The 22,404-nt window shown below is 41.5% G+C and overlaps 1 protein-coding gene across 17 annotated transcripts in view; it reads right to left on the reverse strand.

Moving 5' to 3' along the window:
- CXXC4 (CXXC finger protein 4) overlaps positions 1 to 20,915 on the reverse strand; it is a 420,398-nt gene extending 399,483 nt beyond the window's left edge. For 7 of the 17 annotated variants that reach the window (XR_008958577.1, XR_008958578.1, XR_008958575.1 and 4 more), the window contains exons 1-2: positions 20,739 to 20,810; positions 19,037 to 19,195 (exon numbers count right to left, since the gene is read on the reverse strand). The gene's annotated coding sequence lies outside the window, so the exon portion shown is untranslated. Of the gene's footprint in view, positions 1 to 19,036; positions 19,218 to 20,620 lie in introns of all 17 variants that reach the window. The other 10 variants (XR_008958583.1, XR_008958587.1, XR_008958581.1 and 7 more) reach the window with 7 other exon arrangements.
- Between the last annotated feature and the right edge of the window lie 1,489 nt (positions 20,916 to 22,404).

The raw sequence follows: 22,404 nt of genomic DNA on the forward strand, positions 1-22,404 counted from the left end.
TTTCCGTGTGTTGAATTTAGTCATTTTAGTGCTTAAAATGTCTTTTTAACTTCAACATGCAGCATATAACGGAATTAATAACGTTGAGATTTTTCTTGCTACTTCAGGATAATCAGATCTTACATTCAGCCAAAACTACAGCAATCTATTTTCACATACCAATGTAAAGAACTCTACAAATGACCAGTTTAATTAAAGATTAGTATTATTGTGCACAAGTTTAGTTTGGTAGCAGAGATAAAAAAAAAAAAAATACCAGTGGTTTAAGTTTCTTTAGATTTTTTTTCTTTTAATATTACCAGAAAAGAAGTCTAGAAATTAGCAGTCCATGACTGATACAGGCAAACCGTGATGTCATCAAGAATGCAGGCCCCTATATTTCTGCTCCTGAATCATACCTCCCATTTTTAAGGTCACCCCATCATCCATGGAGCTCATGCTGGAATTCCAATTATCATCTTCACACTGAAAGCAACAGAGCAAATGCAACAGGGCGAAAAGGATTCCTCTCCACTGAGTTGCCTTCCTTTAAACGGCCTTGCCATAATTTTAACACAATATTTCTACGTATACCCTATTTGCCTCAACTTAAACATATGGCCATACCTAGTTGCAAAGGAAGAAAAGAAATAGAAATTTGTTTTTGGTTTCCATGCAGCAGTGTGTCTGGGTTTGTTACTAAGGTGAGAGACGAAAATGTTTATCAGAGGAGGCAACTATTAATCTTTGTCACAAGTTATACTTTTAAACTCTGCACTTTAAAAATCTAATGCAGTTCTTGATAAGGAACATTACATCTACCACTAATGAACTGTTCCCATTTGATATACCCAAAGGTGACAACCTCTAGGTAAGTGTGAAATAGAAATGAAAATATTGGTTTCTGCCTGCCAGTTCCTAGCACAGAACTCCTAAAATCCTTGTCATTTCCTATGTGATAATAGCACTAAGAATATCTTTTTTTTCCGCTAGTATTTGGCTTTTGACCCCAGTTCCTGACAGTGCTTCTAAATGCGCTGGGATTTACTGAGTGATAGAAACGTCTCTTGTTCTCTTGGGTCTAGACATGGCGAACATCTAGAAAGCTTCAGGATAGGGACTGGTCCCCAGAAAAACCAAGTCATGATTAAAAATTTAGAACTTGCAGCCTCCTCTTCATCATTTGGATAGGGGAGAAAGGCTGGAGATTGAGTTAATAATCTATCATACCTACATGATGAAACCTCCATAAAAAAATCCCGGAAGTGGGAGGTTTAGAGAGCCTCTGAGTTGGTGAACACGTCCACATACCAGCTTGACACACCTTAACTCCATGGGAACAGAAGCTCCCGTGCTCAGAACCCGTCCAAACCTCCCCCTGAGCATCTCTTCATCTGGCTGCTCATCTGTATCCTTTATATAATAAACTGGTAAGCATAAGTAAATGTTTCCCTGAGTTCGGTGAACCATTCTAATAAATTATAGAACCCCAGGAAAGGTTCCAGCCATTTGGTCAAAAGTACCAAAGACAACCGAAAACTTGTGATTGGCATCTGAAGTGGGGACAGTCTTCTGGGACTAAGCCCTAAACTTGTGGTGCCTGTTACTCGCTCCGGCTAGAGAGGTCAGCTGAATTGTGTAACGCCTGGGTGGAATCACAGAATTGGTTGGGGGGGGGGGGGAATCACACATCTGGTGTCAGAGATATTGCGTGTGTGTGAGTAAAGGAGACACACAGGGATATGTTTGCTACACCCTGTATGTCTACTTACAATGTAAAAACAGTAATACCTCTACAGTACAGGTGCTCTTTGCTCTATTTGCTTAAACTCTTACGTACAAAGTGATGACTTAGTTCTACCATTACCTTTGTCTTCTAAAACTCTAGCAGGACTTCTGTTCATACAGCATACCATGGCAGTTTCCAATCTCTAATATGGCCTCTGGCAATCTGAACAATCAAAATTATTTTTTTTAAAGAAGAGTCTAAGGTTTAGAGAAGTTAGACAACCTGCCTGAAGTCATGCAGCTCAATCCAGCCCTGGACCCCTCTGCAGGTGCTGTGGCTCCTCGGGCCTCCTTAGCACAATTTATGCAAATTTCCTTTGGCACAGAGTCACTTCTTCAGATCTAGGGGTCTAGTCAACGTTGTGAACGGCCATGCAATCCTATGTGGGTTTCCCAGATGCTTAAAAGAATGTTTTTCTTGGCACCTCCATTTCAAGGCATCACGTGGATACCAGGTAGAGCACGGACCGCTCTACCAGTAACAATGATGGTGGTATACAGTTTTATGTTGTTGATGGTAAATAGACAAGTTTCAGCAATTATTATAGAAAAATGACTCATCGTTGTGGTTAAGAACTAATTCTGGATCCACACCACTTGGTTTGGGATCCCAGCTTCAAAACTACTGGCTGTGTGATCTTCATCAAGTTAATCAACCCACACCCCATTTTACTCATCTGTGAAGTATAAATAATAGTATCTACAGGGTTGTTAGAGGATAAATGACCTAATATTAGCACTTAAAATAGTGCCTAACACATAGAGAGGCTGTAGTGTTTGCTGTCATTATTAGAAGTAGTTGTATTATTAGTGTTATTATAGTCATTGTACCGAGGCAGAAGGGAGCAATTTTGCATAAACGGGAATACTCTGACGTGAGAGTCATAAAGAAGGAATTCAGAAGATCATATAAAATGGAAATGCACTTAAGAATCACACAGACCCTAAATCCAACAGGACCTCAGGTCCATCACTCATCTTGGATAGAGATTTTTTTGTTCGCTGGCAATAAAGTAAAGGAAATTGGTTTTTTTTTTTTATTTAACAATTGTAAAACTTAGCAAAATAATTGATTTTTTTCTTTTTTTTACTCAAACTGCTGGGATCACATTATAAATAATGACAACTGGCTACAAGAGGGAAGGAGGGAAAAAACCTTTGAGTTGGGGTGGGGGAGGGAAGAGCACGCACATATTCGGGAAAGGTAGAACTAGTAATGCAAGAGACTGAACTACCATAGTCAGACCTAACTGGATTTTCCTGAACCTTTTCCTACTGCTGATTGACCTTCTGTTATCCTCCTGCATTTGGATTTCCCTTACCTCCTGAGTCACTTGAAATTTCTTTTTTTTAATTTGACATCCCATGTATCATGTCTATAATGTTCCAAAAAGAAGTATTAAATTGAGTTTAGAATGTATCCTCCTTCTCTGCATGACAGGCAGTAAAAGACAGTGCCAGTCTTCATTTTATAAAACAAAGTACAATATCCATGCAAAAATAATTACTAAAAGAAGAAATAGATTTCCGAATAGTATTATAAAAGTGTTTTCTGCCCTCTATTTCTTACACAAATGAACTGAGGCATAAGCTTCGGGGGAGGGAAACTCAGAGTTCACTTCCTGGCCTCCCCCAAAGAAAAGATGGAATAAAAAAAAATTCTTTAGAACTAAATGCAAGAAATTGCAGAGAGAATGAAAGCAGTTATGCATGAGGAACGCTAGCATAGTCTGACTCATTTGGTAAAACTTTAAGACCGGTATATATATGACTGATACCTGCAAAACTTGCTTTAATGCTTCTTCCTGTAAACTGATATTTCTCACAAAATTCAGAAGGGAACTCTAACTCCTATCCTTCCTCTTTATGTGCCTTCTGTCTCAAATCCAGCACAGACATGCAAACAGGTAGATTTGATTCCTTGTGCCAGTAATTGATACAGTTGAACAAAGGATTCTTTTACCATAAAATCTATGTATTGCTAACAGGAATCGTAAGTTACCAGGCAGAACAATACCAGATGGCAAAGCTTGGAAGGAGAAACTGAGGTAGGTACAAAGCAACAGAATACAAGCACCGTGGGTCCCAAGCCCTGGCTCGGTCTAAGCCTACACAAAGGGATCTCGGCACCTCTCCATCACTGAGCAGCCCCCACAGTTTCTGGACCTTGGCACACGTGTGGACATCAGGGACCACATTATGCCCTGGTGTGACTAATGCAATTATCTGAACTCCACCTCACAGCCTCCTTCGTGTTTTCTAGCACAGTAGCACCCCCACTAGAGGGCAGGAAAGGGCACGAAGAACCAGAACTCCATTAATGGAGTTCATGAAGTTTTGAGTGAAGAATAAGGATAAAGAAAGAATTTCTTCTGTTGACAGGGTCTGTGGTCCTAATTAGCATACGTAATGGAGAGTGGACCACACTCGAGTCCCAGAGTCATTTTTAAAAATTCAAAATTCTAATTATGTGACTGACAAGCATTTCCTAAGTTATTTTATTTGGTAAATTCGCTCTTTCTCCCGGACTCTAAATACCTTTGAGCAGGCTCTCCTATGCAAGTGTACAAGACCACTCACATTTTGTGACAAAGGGCTGATTAAATCTCATCCCCTCCAGGAAAAAAGACAGAGTAAAAAAAAAAAAATGGGATCCACAAATTATTTTGTACTTTTTTGTGAACAAGTCCGAAGGTTTAAAAGAGTGACCAAGTTTTACCACAAATGATATATTTACCCAAGCTCAGCATCCTACGTAGTCTAGTAGCATTCAGGTATGACAGGAATAAAAGCCAAAAGCAGCCACAACTGCACATTGTAGAATTGACTTCAAATTCACCTAAATATGAAATATTTGTACAACGCTGATACATGAAAAACAAAAGGGCTCTTTAATTCAGGGGTTGAGTTTTTTTTTTGAAACCTAGCCTATGGGAGCTCTTGGAGAATATAGTTTTGCTGCCCTTTCTTTATAATATGTAACTGCTATTTCTATTCTGGGGATTTCTCATGAGTTTGCAGCCACACTGTCACATATGGTCGCCTTTCCACCTAGTGCTGGATAGGGTCAAGTTCCTCTGCATTTCTGTGACTCGGGTTTGGGGGTTCTCTTCAGGTCAAACATACTTAATGTGAGAGGTGGTGGTGTGGAGTGCAGCTGCAGGTGAGCAGCCCCAGCAGGGGGAAGGTAACAACAACACGCTGTGTCTACGGAGCCAAACACGAAGAAAAACTACAATTAGCTTTTGCTGCTTTCTGCAGAATCTGCATTTGCATTTTAAATTACATTTTGGTGTACTCATTTTCATCTTTCTTTTGGCTTTTAAAGCTGGAACAGAGACTCCTGACAAAAACACTGCCTAAGATTGGCATTTATTAGGGGGGAAAAAAACCCACATCCACATGATTTTTTTTCTAAAATATTCCTTTGAGATTAGTTATTTCAGAAAGTCATGTTGACAGGCAGATGGAGAGAAAGATGCAAGATGGTTTCAGAGATTCTAGGAATCTCAAAGCCTGGATTCCCATTTCAACATTTCGATCCTTGCTAGTCAGTGAGTTTCTCTAGCTCGCTACATTAAAGTGTGTACAGTAGTAACATATATTAAACTTGCTCTCCTGATACATGCTGACAATTATATAGTTTATCATGCCAATAAGTTTGTTGAAATCAAATCAAATCAAACATGTCTCTTAAATCTCTGGAGGGATGCTCCCTCTACAAATTTGTTAAGCTTTGTGTGTTCTCCCCCCGCCAATTGCCTAAATACTATTGATTATCAACAGCCTTCTCCCAAGTGATCACTGAGTGTTAAATGTAAAGCAAAACAGAAATTCTCGTGAATTCGACTGTGAGCTCATTCTCACTTCTTTGAAAGGGACCAGTCCCTCCTCATTAAATGATTAATTCTCATGGACCCTTTGGCCAATGACTTTATGGATGGGTAAACCAAAAAGAATATCTCACTTTTCATTTTATCACTAAAGGACAGATGCTGAAAAACCGAAGATTGAGCCAGGTGCCAAGGGGGAATAGAAAAATTATACAGCTCAACTGCCAATTTTCTAAAGGAGATATTAGCATGGAAATATACTGCTGTGATCAACTCAAGTGGAATTAAAGGAACTGATATTGTGCAGTATTTAAAATTCTCTACAATTCTAGAGAATTCTGACTTTGTCTATCTTATTGATATATCTTAGTAGTTTATGTGTGAGTTCATCCCAGTCTATATTTTGTCCAGCCTTCAGTGGTTTCATGCAATAGTTTCTTGTTGTGCAATAATGAAACCCTTTAGGTTTGAAACACTTCTACATGCATTTATTTAAAAATTTATTTGAGTAGAAAAGGCACTAGGGATGCATTTGTGAAAAACACAGATAAGACCCCTGGTCTCAAAAGTCTACATTCTAATTAGCAAAAGAATCAGTAAGTGGGAAACACAAAATCACTTTGGATAGCTCTAAGTGCTATGAAAAAATAACAACAATGATAAGCTAAAATGATATGGGGGAGGTGAGGCTAATTTAAACTGAGTGATCTGGAAGGCCTAACAAAACAGGACACTTGAGCTCCATTATAAGAAGAGACAATGAGGAAAAGATTTGGGGTCAGAGTTCAAGCAGAGGGTACAGCAAGTACCAAGGTGCTGGCACAGGAACAAGCCTGACCTTCAAAGAAGCTGGTGTGGCCACTGGGCAGCAAGCAAGAGGGAAAACAGAAGGGGATGAACGCCAAGGTAGAGGCAAGAGACGTATTTTCAGGTCTTTAGAAGCTACTAGGCTACCCAATTTTTGTGAAATTACCCCCAAAACATAGGTGCTTAAAATAAAGGTTATATTTTGCTTACAGTTTGAAGATTAAGAATATGGGAAAGTTTTTCCAGGCAATTTATCTCTGATGCATGTGGTATTAGCTGGAGCGGCTAAAGCTGGAGGACCCGCTTCCCAGGTGATTTCTTCATTCAGGGTCTGGTGCCTCAGTGCTTCCTGGCCTCTTTCTCTCCATGGCACCGCACATTCTAGGGCCTCTCCAATGGCTTGTTCCTCTCACAAGATGGCAGCATGACTGTGTCATAGTTGTTAGACTGCTTACACAAAGCCGGCCTTCCCCCCAGAACTATCCTTGACCCGCACTTCAAGCCTTCTATATGACCTCTCTTCAAAGTCTCAGAACATCCCTGCCCCATTTTTTGTTAGTCAAACAAGGCACTAAGGTCAGCCCAGAGTCAAAGGAGGGAGAATCAGACATCTCCTAAGAGAGGAAGGTCAAAGAATTTGTGGCCATCTTGAGTCGGCTACAGAGGCCATGGTAAGCATTCTGCATTTTTTTTTCTAAGTCTAATGGGAAGCCACTGGAGGCTTTAAAATACAGAAATGACATGATTTTATTTGTGTTTTTAAAAGATCATTTGGGCTGCGAGACAGAGAATATACTGAATGAGGAAAAGAGAGAAAAGCAGGGAGACCAATTAGAGGCAGTTACAGCTGTCTGGGTGGCTGAAATGGAATGGTAGCCGTGGAAATGGAAAGAAGTGAATATGTAAGTAAATATAAAGGACATTGTGAAGGACTTGCAGTTGGATAGGTCTGTGGGAGAAGAAAAGCACCAGGGAGACTCTGAAGATTTTACTGAGGAACTGAATGGGGATTGTATTTATTAAGGCAGGAGGAAAGGGATCCAACTATTTACATGTCTCAGATCATCATCCCAATAGCTCTTTGTAACAGCCATGAGGTAGGCCTTACTGTCCCCAGTCTTTTGTCACATGAGAACAATGACATTCATAAATAAAAGGAGCAAGAGGATGGGAGAATAGGGAAGGAAGGGAGGGAAGGAGAGAAAGGAAGGAAGGAAGAAAGACCTTCCTAAAACAATTAACTAGTTATTGCGAAAATGGGTCTAGAATTACTTATCTAGTCAGTGCATCTTCCCATTGTACAACATAGTTAACTGTCAACCATTAGTATAAGAAGTTGAGTTTAAATTACTTATTTTAAACCTCCTCAAAGAATGCTTCCTTCTGAGTAAAAGAGAAACAGTGAAGATGATCACAAGCCAAAGTTTTGTTCTCAGTAATCACAGGATTTAAGCGGTGGCATGATCAAGTCTTTTCAGAGATCTCTAAATGTAGGTCAAATTAATTTTGATTTTATGTCTGCTAAATATATATATGTATTTTAAGTTGAATTGAAAACCACAGTGAATAGAGGAAAGGCAGGATCTAGTAGAAACGTCCTGGAGGGCCTACTTCTTGTATCTCTGGCTTTGACATTAAATAAACAATGAATTGTATGAAAAATCCCTAAATTCTGTCTAATTCCCTCCTCATCAAAGAATTATTACTTTTAATAACCATGTCATGAACATGTAAAGGGGAAATTATTGGGGGAAAATATTTTTATATACTTGAAAAAAAAGCGAGGCTGTTATTATGAATTCTTCCCAAACAACATTAATTTAGAATTTTAATACACCAGTCTATTACCCACTAAAGAGAATCCCAAATAACCCAATATATCAGGACTCTTTGTGAGTAGAACCCTTTCCCTGCCACCTCTCTAAGTCACATTCAGCAACATGTAGTACTTAACAGATTTGCCACATCAGTCATCAAATATGAAAACTCACAGCGTGGTTAGAAAATAAGTATTCTAGGAGGGTCCTAGTTACCAAGACAATACTCACTGGTAATTATTTTTCTCTCTCATGCCCTGGTTTATACTCAATTGTTGGTCACTGTCAGCACCTTTCATTTCGTGAGACCCTGACTGGGGCGCTGTGCTAACACACCCACACGCCCACGCACACCCACCCCAAGATACCTTTCTCTCACTCTGAGCAATGTTCCTTTACCCACATGGGAACATTTATTGGGCTTGTTTTCGTTCTAGGGGAGTGCAAGATTAAAGGGGTACTATCTGAATAATCATTTGGTGATGTGGTCTGAAGTTTATATTCCTCAGCAGACTACAAGCCACAGACATCAAAACTGCCTGAAGATATAGATATATAGAGATTTTACATAGATAGATAGATAGATAGATAGATAGATAGATAGAGATATAGATAATCAATAGTCTTCTGTTAGATCTCAAAGTTGTGCTGTATATAGATGAGGATGGTAGGTCTACATACAGAAAAACCAGACCATTTCTCTTGTACTTGTTGTGGGAAACTGATTTAACTGATTTGGAAATGCTTAAAGGCAGGTTGAGAAAACTCTGCTGAATGTCTAAATAAACTTTCTGATTGTTCAACAATTTAATTAATGTTTCTGAGAAATTTGCAGCCAAAAGACCTTTGGATTTCAGTGCAAGCAAAATTTAGTTAGACATTCCACCAGAGTCATCATTCTTAAAATTCAAATTAAATAAGCAATGTTCCAAAGCATAAAATTCCAAATACATTTTCTTTTCCCTCAAAAAAAAAAAAAATCTTTCTTCCTCAGATGTCACCACTTCTGTTAAAAACAAGAGCATTTTCATTTCCCTACATCTCTCCACTTGGCTCAGTGAGGCTGCCCTCACATGGGCACTGTGCTGGTCTCCCCACCTTCCTGCCTGTATTGTTTCTTTCATAGGCACTAAGTCAACTTGCATAGTGTCCTTGCATATTACAATCTGAAATACAATTTGGTTGTTACATCACGCTAAATATTCTTTCAGTGTTTACCTATTGACTATGAAATACTGTTCAGAGTCCTTAATTTCACTCTCCAGGTTAAGACCACCTCTTGGTTGTGTGGGGTCGTGGGCAATTTCTTTTTTTCAGGGCTCCTGTCTACATAACCGGTTTGATTAAAAATGTATTAAAAATTCAGAGGCCCATGTGAGGTATATTGATTTACTCCCAGAGATTTCAAATCATAGGTAGAGAAGATGGACTCTCCTATTTATTGTCCAATCAGAACATGTTAAGATTTTTCCTAGTGTTCAGGCTCCTTCTCTGCCTGTTCAGGTCTGGTACCCATCTTGTCGTTATCTTTTGATGGTGACAATCCCTCATTTTGTGCTAATAGGATTTATTCTCCATTTCTCATTTTTATTCTTGACATTCCAGAAATTATTGCCAGTTCCTGACCTAATTTGAGTTCGAAATAATTATGTTTTTATTTTTCCCCACCAAGACAAAAAAAGTAGCAATGCTTTCATCACTCACAATGCCAAGGCTTTTTGCAATATTTTTGTAGCAATACAATACAGATCTTCTTGCTTCTGCAGTATCCTATTATTTATATAATGCTGGTTACGTCACTAAAAATGCCCCCTCAGCCAGTGAGCAGCCCGTGAATACTGGTTTCCAGTGACCCTCTCAGAGGCTGTGACTCTGCTTCAGGATGGTGAACACCGTGCTTACCCAGAGCTTGCAGAAAATATTAATGATAATTCATCTTCCGGTTATGCTAAATTTACTGTTTGGAGTTTTATCACATACATGTAGAATAACAAACCCTTCATCCATTTTTCTCCTCAGTTCTGTACTTTACGTCATGTCATCCCTTGAGCGCGCTTTCTCAGTGTTGACTGCTCCGCTGCTTCCCGTACACCCCACCAGCGGGGAAAACCAGAAGAGGGGCCTGCCGGCAAAGTGGAAGAGCTCCCCTTTTAGGTAAGAAATGTCTGTGCCTCACGCAGCATGGCTTAGGACCAGCCTGAAAGGACATAACGTTGCCTCATCTACTGTGGGCAAGTGAGAACATGAGTCAGAAGGGCCGAACAGCCTTTCCTAATACGCACATTCCGATAACGCAACTTTGAAGCTCATTCCTGCGATTAGGATGAACTGATCCCTAAAGAAAATACCTTGTTGAAGGCCCGTGGAAGAAACAAACAAGATATAAAGGGCAGAGTTCAGTCTATTCTTCTCGATTTCATCTTTTCATCAAAAATTATGTAATCTCGTGTTGTTTTTCCAAAGATACGCATCTACTAATATGATAGTGATGACACCATTTTTATTCACCTACCTGCAGTACATACAATCGGGCTTTTGTAGACTTGTTTTTCCCGGGACTACACAGACTGCCCCTTAAACGAAAACCAAACAGTGATCTGGTTTCACCTTCCAAATCGAGTGACTCGCGAGTGATTGTGAAGGCAGTACTGATGTACTCGGTCAAGCTGACCTGCTTCTCTCTGTGAATCTGTTCTGATACTGTTATCTTCCAGAATTGCATGTACTATGGTTATGGAAGGTGTCTGGAAAGATGTCAGATGGAGCCTGAGTTTCAAGGAAGCTGGTTGTTTTCCCTCAGTTCCTAACACCCGTTCTGAACTATGCAAGGAGGAATACTGTATATTTAAATGCATCTGTTGTACGACTGCTGAGTTCAGAGTACTCTAGCAAGGGGTGGTAATCACACAGATGGTGTGCTTCACAACCCAAACCACTTGCTGTGAGATGCCACATTCGCAGAGAACATGTAAATACTTGGCGCCGTTGTGAGAGTTTTCAGAGGTGTTACATTCATTTAGAGAGTTACAGCTTTGGTGGTGACAGCTTCTCATTTTGGGCTAGCAGGATTAATTCTTCCTTCCTTATTTTTATTCTTGACATTCCAGAAATTGCCACAATTTCCTGATCTAACTAGAGTTGGGAAAGAGTTGTGTTTTCTTATTTTCCTTATTTTCTTCCTTAAAGAGGGTTCCTACACCAACAAGAGTGTGATGCAGAGGAACTGGCTGACCAGGAGAATACTGGCTTTATGTCCCACCAGGGAGTCTTCAGGCCTGTATTCGTGTGCCTTCCCACATTTCAATAAATGCCACCCGCGGCCCACCACATCGTTCCGGTTTTCTTTTACTCCAAACGGACTAGAAAAAGCATTTTTTAAATCTGTATTTTCTATGAACATTCACCCGCCCATCCACTTACTTATTAAATATATCGCTGGAAGCTCGCTGAGTGTAAAATAGAATTGGTCTCTAGGTCCCTCTGCATGAGCTTCCCTGGCAAAGTAAGAAAGTCGGGGAGGGGCCACAGCTGAGAAGGTCTGGAAAAGACAAGGAGGGAAGCAAACCTGAAGAATGGTGAGAAGATGAAGAAGACAATAGTAGGTGGCATCGGTGTCTGCGAGAACTCACGATGAGGTATGACAAGCTACAGGTCACGTTCGGGACCTTCTCCACAGATACCACGTATCGGAGCATGCAACCCATGTGGCCTGTGGCCCGTGTGGATGCACATCTGGCTGTTTAAAGGGGCAACACAGGGCTAAGGGAAGGTTCAAATGACACAGGAGCTCCCCTAGAGGAATTCACCGTCCAGACAAGGATGTACACCAATAAACGTAATATACCAGCATTCTAAAAAGAGCCAAAGATTGGGTCACTTCTAGTTTCATGGAGGAAATAGCACTTGTGTTGGGTCTCACAGAATGAGTAGGTATGTGACAGCCCAGAGGAAAGAGGGTAGAAGAGAAGAGCGCAGAGTTTCAAATGTCTGTTCCTCCCGATTCTGTGGCACATAGAACAGTGGCTGGTACGTAAGAGTTATCATTTACTGAATGAATAAATGAATGACTATCAAAGAAGGTTGCATGAAACTTTTAAAAATAAGATTCAGACTTTAAGGACCCCATACTCAAACTTGCAACATCATGCAACAGACTACATTAAAATAGAAAATATGGAGAAAGATCATTTATAAGACAAAAGAATAATGTAAAATGAGAAAGAAAATTAAGGGGTGAGCTTAGAAAGCCAAAGAGAAAACAAGGGTAGGAAAATAGTGTCGGCCAAAAAAGAAGCTTGCCATCATAAGATTAGTTTGTCAAAGCCATTTAAAATTTCTATGTATATATTTCCTATAGAAAATTTATAAAAATAAAGCAAAACAAAAAACACACTCCTGATTCCAACATCTAGAGAGACTCGCTTATCCAGACACAACCACTATTAACCCCCATTGTACATATTTTAAAACAATTGCACTAATATTTAAATAAATATTAAAAAGTCTGATACTCTATATTTTCTTCTCCTAACTATTGTATTGTGGAGAAGGAGATACCGAGAAAGTGAAAAGTATCAGAAATAATCCTCATCTGATTTAGCACAATTTTCTGAGATGTCTAAGAAAGTGGGAAACTTCTAGAAGTAACTTCTAGGTAGTTCTGAAATATTTTAAGAGCCACATTTGTTACTTCACTAACTTTGACTTGAAGCAATGAAAACATGGAGTTAATCGTTGGCAAAGAGTTGGAGGTAGGCAGGAGCTCAGTGGCATTGTCAAAGGCTCCATCTCCTCCTCTCTGCCCCCCTGCCCCACACACAGCATGGCACCCTACTCCTTCAGGCACCACGATGGCTGTCCCAGCTCACCTCCATGTTCACGTGGCGGCAGGAAAACAGGAAAGGTACGCGGCGCTAGCTTTGTCTGTCCCTTCGATCAGAAAGGCCAAAGATCTCTCTCCACGTTAGTGTAGTCGGCATCCCTACTTCTAATTGATCAGAATTGGGTCATATGGCCGGCAACTTAGAGAACACGATTAAGACTGCCTTTAATACATGTTGTGTCATTGGAGCCAAAGACATGGTGATACCAAACAGATGTGGGGTTCTGTCATCAAGGAAGGAAGAGACAGAGGGTATAAGCAATCAGCTTGCCTGCCATACACACACTAACAACTAGGGGCTGGTCCGCAAAACCCTCCGAACAACCTCACGGGTATGTCTCAGACACTTGCCACTTTAGGCAAGGTTCATGCGCCAGCTCTAGAAACCATTTGCCTGATCACTAAAATGCACAGCAGCCTCTTTACTCTCCGACGCGAGTTCATTTGTGCGTCTCACCAGCAGGAACGCACAGGTCAGCGTTCAGTTACACTATCATTATTCACTGTTCTGTATGGCTCTCTTAGGGCTGCCCTTATTCTCTGTGGCAGGCCACCCATGAGCCAAATATGGCCTATTTATTTTTGTGGTTTTATTAAATGCAGACATGCTTGTTTACTCATTGTCTATGGCTGCTTTTGCATTTACCGGGACCGAAATCATAGGACCTTCATTTCAAACATACTATCCGCCCCTTTATAAAGAGAAATTTGTCACCCTGTGGTCTACAGGCCTGTACGGTTCTCAAAGGCAAGGTCACACCCTGTATTTCTCTTGCATCTCGGTGAGCACAGCTCCAGACACAGGGGCTGCTCAGCAAATACCTTCTGTCGGACGCAAACGAAAATCAAAGGAGAGCTAAACTCTAATAGTTAAACTCTGACATAAGTGTCACATATTTGGTGCTTCATTAATGTTTTGTGAATTAATCCAGGAATTAACTAAGTAATTGACTAATTAAGGCAAAACGCTTTAGTACTTCAGAGCGTGGGCTCTGGCTGCAGGCTTCCTGTATGTAAATGCTGTGTGTCCTAGGCAACAAACTTAACCGGTCTGTTTCCTCTTGCATAAAATAGAAGTAATAGGATTCAATTGCTTGTAAAGTGCTTAGAACAATACCTATCACATAATAAGTTCTCAGAAAAATTGATTATTAGTAATGCTGTGAGGGAGAGTCCTTTAAAATATAGAGTGTCATTTTCATACTTTGTGGTAGGTCTTCAAACCTGTTTCGTAAAAAAGACGGAGACGGGACTAAGATGGGATCAAGATGGGATCCAGCTTTTCCTGGAACCGCTAAACCAAGTCTGAATCAAAAGGAAGTCAGAGGTAGGTGTTGCAGGGACATCCAGGAAGTATTTGCTGGTGGCAGGGTCAGAGAATGAACTCCCACACGCTGGCGGGGGGGGGGGGGTCACCAAAAAGTCACAAGCACGTCAACACAGAAGGACTGAAGTCTGCTTCTGCTGATGAGAAGCGTCCGCGCCACACACGTGAGGTGACTGGCAGGAGAGCGCTTTCATTGAACTGTCAGCTAATGAAGTGGTGAGAAATTAGCAGGCCCTGCGATTTACACGCTCATTCTCCCTAATGCCACCTGGGGGCTTCCTGCAGGCAGAGGCACAGAGGAGTGGAAATGGTGTCCTCCATGCAGCAGCCAGCCTGCGCGGCTATTCTCTCTGTGCCAAGCAGCACAGCAGCCCGGCTTGTTCCCATCCACTATTCTGCAAGCACTTGGCAGACATCCCTCAGAGCAGGGGCAAGCCTCAGCTATAAGAGCACAATGAAGACAATGAAAGGAATTTTAAAAGGCTTCCACCTATTTTGCACTTTCTGTATGCTCTCTAAAAGCTGACTCAGCAGGCAACCCTCTACCTTTTCTGCAATCCCGCCAACCCCTCCCTCGCCGCAAGAATACGCCAGGGGAAATGGTCACTGTAATCAGTGCACTCTGGGAAACACAACTCAGAAATATGATTCGCGAGACCCAGCACCCAGAAGGTGTTCTCACTGCGTTTATCACCATTACTTAAAAGAGAGGAGTTTCTTTCTGTAAAGCTGCACCATGTATTCCTCTAACAGGACTGCAGCTCTGCCCACCTGCCTGATCCCTAGACTCTCCTGCTAGGAAAGAAGTAACAGTTCTCACCCCAAAAACACATGCCGGGAGAAAGCAGGAAAGGACGGTCTTCGTCTACTGGCATCTTTCAGGCAAGCGGCCAAGTCAGAACTGGGGAAACAGTGTGCGATTGTGTATACAACAGCCTCCCGTATTATAATCATATATTTCCTTGGACATCCTCTGACTGTCAGATGAATAGCGCTGCAGTTTAGCTTCCCCTGGTAAGCTAGGCCTGATTTTAAGACCATTAGGAAGGGGGAAGAATGCTACAGTCTTCCTGGTTTCTCTGGGGTCACAGTGTAATTGTGCGGCAGGAGGAACAGGGCCCTAGAGATGGTGTGACAGTCACTTCTCATTACCTCCCACTTGGTTCATTACATCTGTAGGCAGCGATTGCCCATGTGTGGATACTTCCATTACACAGAAGGATGTCATGTGCTGTGGTCCTCAAATGGCTTTCAAAAGGGGAGATGGCCGTTTATTCCAGGCACATACCTATCTTGTGTCCAGGGCCATGCCAAAGGAATAGAAAGTGACATAAGGAATAGATTGGAGCTGATCGATACAGAGGAACAGGCCGCATAGGTGCTTACACCCAGTGACACATGTATGCACGCGGATCCCATGAACGTGGAATGCAGCACACAGAACCCTCACTTCCTAATCTACAAATTATACTCTAACAAACGGACCCAGCTCATTCAGGTGTGTGTGTACACAAGCTATTTTGTGGGCCCTCTGAACTGGCATTACTCCTCCGGCATACGTTGTGTGTGTGTGTGACAGACAGAGAGAAATAAATTTTTCATTTGCAAGGGTGAGTCCTAGGAACAATGAAATATATATTATTTCATACTTTTTCTCAAGGGTATAAAAAACCCCAATTAGATTACAAACTAGGGAGAATTAACAAACAAGACAATTATAGAGAATTATAGATTGTGGGAATCAGGAATGAACCTCAGGTATTCTCTATTACAGCAAAGCTCAGACTTTTTCTTTAGAACAAAACCAAACCACCTCTCCCTAAAAGGTAATGAGAGGTACCTAAAAAGATACCCACAACGAAATAAAGCTGGGGTGCTACATGCTATATCCTACTACTGGGAATTCACAATGACGTCAACTTATTAAAGGTTCTGAGAATTCCTGTTACAAAAAAAAATCTCTTTAATTCAGAGTTTCCATTATTCATTCAAGGAACACTTTTTTTTTTTTACATTGCAGTCTTATCACTCTCCTATGGAATAACTGTACTACAGTAAGAGATCTTGTTCCACTACAGCCCCATCATTTTCTATAGATCTATGTACTAATAATTCACAAATTTTAGCATTCATTTGACTCACCTGAGGTTCTAATAGTAATCTCTTATAGAGACTATTCAATAAACTAGGTAAGACTTGGGAACCTTAATATTAATCAGGCAATTCTAACGCAGAGGGCCTCATACCCCACTTTGGGAAGTACCAACCCACGCATGTGCTCTGTCTGAATTCATCAGGGATCGAACTACATGTTAACACGAGAATTTGACAGTTAATAGGCTGGATGTCTGCAGCTTTGACTCTGAAAGTTGGCCACGTTCGTCATGAATTACAAGAGTTTCTGAATATGAAAATGAATGTTTGCCTCTATAAATTGACCACAACTGACGGCTCACCTTTATAGCTGGCTTTAATGGTGTATTCTTTTCACTTTCCGACTCATCTATTCATGAGATTCACTAATCGACTTTTATTAATTTATTCATTCAACAATTATTTACAGAGCATTCTCTATGTATCAGGCACTGGATGGAACACTAGGGATATTAGTGACAAAAGGAGACAAAAATCTTTGCCCTTGTAGGCCAACATCTTAGCAAAAGAGACACAGACAACAAAACATCAACATAATAAGTAATGACGTAGAGTCAGAAAGTGGTGGGTGCTACGGAAGGAACAGGCTGAGGGGTACAGGTGGGCAGGGGGCTGGGACCAGGACAATGAAAAATGACACGGGCAAAGTCTTGAAGGAAGTAAGGGAGGTGGCCTTTCAGGATCTAGAATAAGGCCCAGGCCTAAAGAACAGCCAAGGGTCACAGAAACGGAGAAGGAGGGTGCATGGGGAGAGATTGGGGAATGGAGGATAGGCACCGCAGAGAGCAGATCACCTGGGTCAGGGTTTTGACTTGGACTCTGAGCGGAAGGAGAATCCATGGCAACACGTTGAGCAGAGAAATGAGATTATTTGGGTCCTTTTTAAAGGTGCTGGATGTATTCGACACGATTCACAGGGAGTGGGTTTCTAGTGCTATGCCAGGCACTGAGCTTACCAGGCTGTTTGCAAAGATGCATGGACAGACCCTGCTCTCAGACTGCTCCTAGTCTCTGGGCCTCAGGAACCGCTTGTTGCAGTCAACATGTGCACATTTAAAACCTAGTATCTTTACCCCTTGCATAACTAGCCCTCTGCTCGGTGTTTGGCTCCGGGATCTCGGCTTCTGCGCGCTCCCCTGTCCTGGGCCAGAGCAGGAAGAGCTCGGTCAGATCAGTCCGGAGGTGCGGGTGCTCAGCCCTGCCCTGAACACACTGTGTGGCCTTTGACCAGACATTAATCCCCCCTTTTCTTGGCTTTTCCATCTGTTGACACAATTTTCTGCAGAAGTATATTTGTGAGGTCTGATGAGATAACCAGCACTGAGAGCTTTTGTATGTGATGGAAAACTGGCAATTTTAATTTTCCCTCAAATTATCATACTCTAAAATAAATAGAGAGTCGAGGAGATTCTCCAGCTATTCGTTCTGGCAGCACTGCCTCAGCTGAAGACCGTCTACAAGTTGGCAGGCCAGAAGCGAGGAGAGACTTGGTTCCTGGAGATAAAACCTGCTAGTTATCAACAACCGAAATTCTGAGAGAGGGTCTTCTGGGGAAGAGCCATTTGTAGCAACAACCTCTTTTTAGAATTTTAACTTGCTTCCCTCCTGCTAGCTAACTCCTTTCTGTTGGGGAAGGATGTGAAAAGTCTCACTTAATTTCAGCCTCAAACATAATTCCAAACGATCAGACTTGCTCACCTCACCTGTCAGTCATCAATAGACAGGTCAGAGACAAAACCTCCATTCCGAGGAGTTGGAAAGTGGAAAGGACAGGTTTCAAGAAAGCCGGAAGAATTAGCATGATGGCTGTGTTTGCCGTAAGTATGCATATGCAGCCTTTATGAAGAGCAACATGGTTTTTAATCAAATGCTTATGATGTAACCTCCCTGAAATCAGGGAAATTCAGGGATTTGGCAGGCAACTGGGGAAAGAGGCACGCAATACAATGCTACTTCACACCGCACTCTGCTTTGGAGCTAAGCTACTCCAGATGTTTTTCTTTTGTCTTCATTTAATAGTTTCCCTAAATACAATGTCTTAGTAGCAGCCAAGGCAGCGAAATATACAACATACTAATTAATAGCAAGATGCTTAGCTAAGCAATTCTGTCTCTGAGTATGTAATTATATTTTTAGAGCTTTATTTTTTTTTTTCTTTGACCTTTCCTCTGTGAGATTTTACTAAAGGAATAAGGGAGTGTTAGGAGCCCATAAAATCTTATGTAGCTGTAGCAGGATTACTCTCACTCAGGCAGTAAGAAATAAGCTATATTGTTTACTCTTAACCATACTGGTTACATTGGTTATATCAATTGTGAGTTCATAACAAAACCAAGTTGTCCAGGGAGTGAGAACCGCAACTCACAAAGAGCAACTATAGGTGCAAAGCGTCTTCTCGCCATCACTGACCATCTTAATTTTAAAAATTAAAAGTCAAATTAGGAGGCACCTGGGTGGCTCAGTCGTTAAACGTCTGCCTTCAGCTCAGGTCGTGATCCCAGCGTTCTGGGATCGAGCCCCACATCAGGCTCTTCTGCTGGGAGCCTGCTTCTTTCTCTCCCACTCCCCCTGGAGCTTGTGGTCCCTCTCTCGCTGGCTGTCTCTCTCTCTGTCAAACAAATAAATAAAATCTTAAAAAAAATGAAAAAAAAGTCACATTAGTTCTTCTTGCCTGTTCAGAGATTCTTAAACTTCATATTATCAGCAAAACATGCTGCCAGACCTGCTGTGCGGATCCCCAGCCCCGATCTGTCCAACCACTAACTTGCTCAGCTCCTGCTTCCAGGCAGCGGAGCACGGATAAGGAAAAATCCCATAACTCTGTGCTGGCACAGCCCCAAATCTATGTTCTCCAACATCAGCTGAGCCCTCTGTGCTACTGGCAGTCCTTTCATTTGTCCCCACTCAGCTCTGTTTCAGATTTCCCTACAGCTGTTCCGAATTGCCAACATGCTCTACGATCCCCTCAGTTTACGTAGCTGCCCTTGTCCATCGATCCGACAAAACAGAGGTCCTCTCTTGCCCCTCCACCTGCAGCCTGACCCACAGGGGCATCCACCGTTTCCCTCCTTTCCTCCTTAATTCCATCAGGGAATTAGCTGATCCCCCAAGTTAACACTGGTAGAGAATATTGGATACCATCTCCTCAGGCACCTTCTGGGGCTTCAGTCCTCTCCCCTAACCCTTTGGGGTCTTTCATCCCCTGCTCCCTGTTCTCTTTCACCCTTTCATCTACAAATGTGCTCAATGTCGCCCTTATCACCGCACACACTTGCGCGCACATCCCACTCACAACGTTTTAATCCTTTCAGCCTTTCACGCATGCTGCAAATTGCCTTGTAGAGCAATTATCTGTTTACATGACAGTTTTCAACTGGTCCAGCGGTTTTTAATCATTGTGTCACGGATTCCTTTGAGAATCTGATTAAAGCAATAGCCCTTTTTCCTGAAGACACGCACCCCCTCCCACACACACCCTCGCAGCTTGTACACACAACTTCAGGTCATTCACTGACCCACACAGGGGCTCTTACTACCGCTCATCAATACTCCCAGTTCTCATCTCCCGGGCACGCTGGAGAACCACACTTCCTTCCTGACTTGAGATTAGTCACTGCTTTGGCCAATGAAGTGCTGGTGGAAGTGATGTGTGCTAAGCTTCAAGAGGCTGTCCTGGATGCGGCATGCTTTCTTTTCACTCTGTCCCCAGAACCGCTGTGTTCCAGGCAAGGACTGCTCGGTCAGCGAGGGTCCTGCAGCGAGGGGCACGCGGAGCAGAGCGCCTGGCCGGCTGCAACGGACGGACGGAGTAAGTGAGAAATAAATCTAGCTGTCTGCAGTGGCTGCGATTGGGGATGGTTGGTTACTGGAGGGCAACCCAGGCTCTCGCGCTTGACAGCGGGGCATTCTCCATTAGATACGAAATCACCTAAGTCAGAAAGATCCTTCTGGTGGAGCTTGAGTTACCCTCCTTCCTATTCCTAACCAAGCCGCTCCTTTCACTGCCTATTTCTGCACTCCTACTTCTGCCTACCTGCAGCACTCCTTTCCTGGTTCTTCCCAGGGCTCCTCATACTTCAGACCTCAGGTTAGGCACTGCCTCCTCAGAGAGTTTCTTTTTGGCTTCCTTCCCACCTCCTCCAGCCCCTTACCATCATTCGCATCACGCATTTCTGCCTTTCACGGAGCACGTCACAGCCTGTAATGATCTTACCTATTGCCTGTCCCTCAGGTTCTGAATTCACAACATCTGTATTCTCACTATCAACGATGACTCATCAATCACCAACGCCAAGCTACTTTAGCCCCACATGAACTTAAGGGAATACATTCAAAATACGGACTGCCCTCATTTGTTTCATATAATGATAAAAATAGTATCGTCAATGTTCAAATCCTGCTTTACACTTTCCTAAACTATGTTAATAGAAGAAAAAGCTCTAACTAAAAATGTTGGACAGACATCTAAATGTTTGGATGCACGTCAAGAACAAGCCACTGAACCTTGGTATTCACCCAGTCACCATTAAGAGGTCAGCCTGACATTTTGGGCTCTTTTCAGATAGTTGTGGCCAACAGCACTAACAACCTTTGGTCCCAACCCAGTTAAATAGTAGTTTTTGTAATTCATTGGCATACGTTTTTTGTTTTGTTTGCCCTTTTTTTCCCCCTTTTACTCGGGACCTGTACCAAATGATCTTACTGCACAGTGAGGATACGAATTAGTCCTTAGGTTTCAGAAAGTATCGAGTGGCGAAACCTGTTATGCATCTAGAGATATAGGTAGAGTATCTCGTCACAGAGTAAATAATTCATACTTGTTCAACGGATTAACAAATATATTTAGTATGAAATTGCAACGCATTTGTTTTACTTGCCTTTATTATATATGACTAGTACAAGGCAGGTAATCTAATTCTAAAAACCAAAATTTTAGCCTTGTTTCACCTGCATACAGAACATGTTTAAAAATGTTAGAAATGAAAAATTGAGTTAATATGCAATTTTTCTATTTTCACTGTCTTTATAAAATGTGTTAAAGTCTTAATATTTGGTAAGAGATTTAAAAGTTGCAATGCTATCCTTCCAGCATACAACAGACTCTGAAAAATAGTCATTAGAAATCTGTATCATCAGATTTCAATTTCATAAGCAAAAATTTTGTGAACCTTCTGAATTGTCTGAATAAGATAAATTTAGTCCTGATGAGAACAACTGAACAAAACATTTTACAATTGCTGAGAAATAAGCTTGGTTTAGAAACAAAAATAAACTTAGTTTAATTTTGTTTCTTTTCATAAGCTATTTTATGTTTTCTTTGAATTTCCCATGTGGCAGTGTGCATTGCAAAATAGTACCGCCTAAAACATGGAGCATATCCATTACCCTATCTCTTATGTAACATGTAATTGGCATGTGATAGCTACATTTTTCTATTTATATTTTACAAAAATCCACATGGGTAACTTAAAAAAATACGAATTGTTGTTTTGTTTTTGTTTTTAGATGAGGCTGAATATCTCTGCTCTCTAAATTGTTTCCTATCAATTAATTTTTAAGAGATCATCATGTGTCACCCCATTTTAAGTGAATATGGGTAATCAGATGGGGCTCACTGTCTTTAAAATGGGACATGCCTCAAACATGTATTTGCACACACATTTGAACACATATAAAGAGATTTTTTTAAATTGTTTTGCAAACAAGGCTAGTCCTTTCTCAATTCCTCATCGCTACACACAGCCTTCAAAAAAAATTTTTTTTACAAAAGCTCCTTTTTTGTTCTACTGGGGCATTTCAACCAAACTCATAAATTCC

The sequence above is a fragment of the Ursus arctos genome, unplaced genomic scaffold, assembly GCF_023065955.2.
Source record: "Ursus arctos isolate Adak ecotype North America unplaced genomic scaffold, UrsArc2.0 scaffold_11, whole genome shotgun sequence".
NCBI lineage: Eukaryota > Metazoa > Chordata > Mammalia > Carnivora > Ursidae > Ursus > Ursus arctos.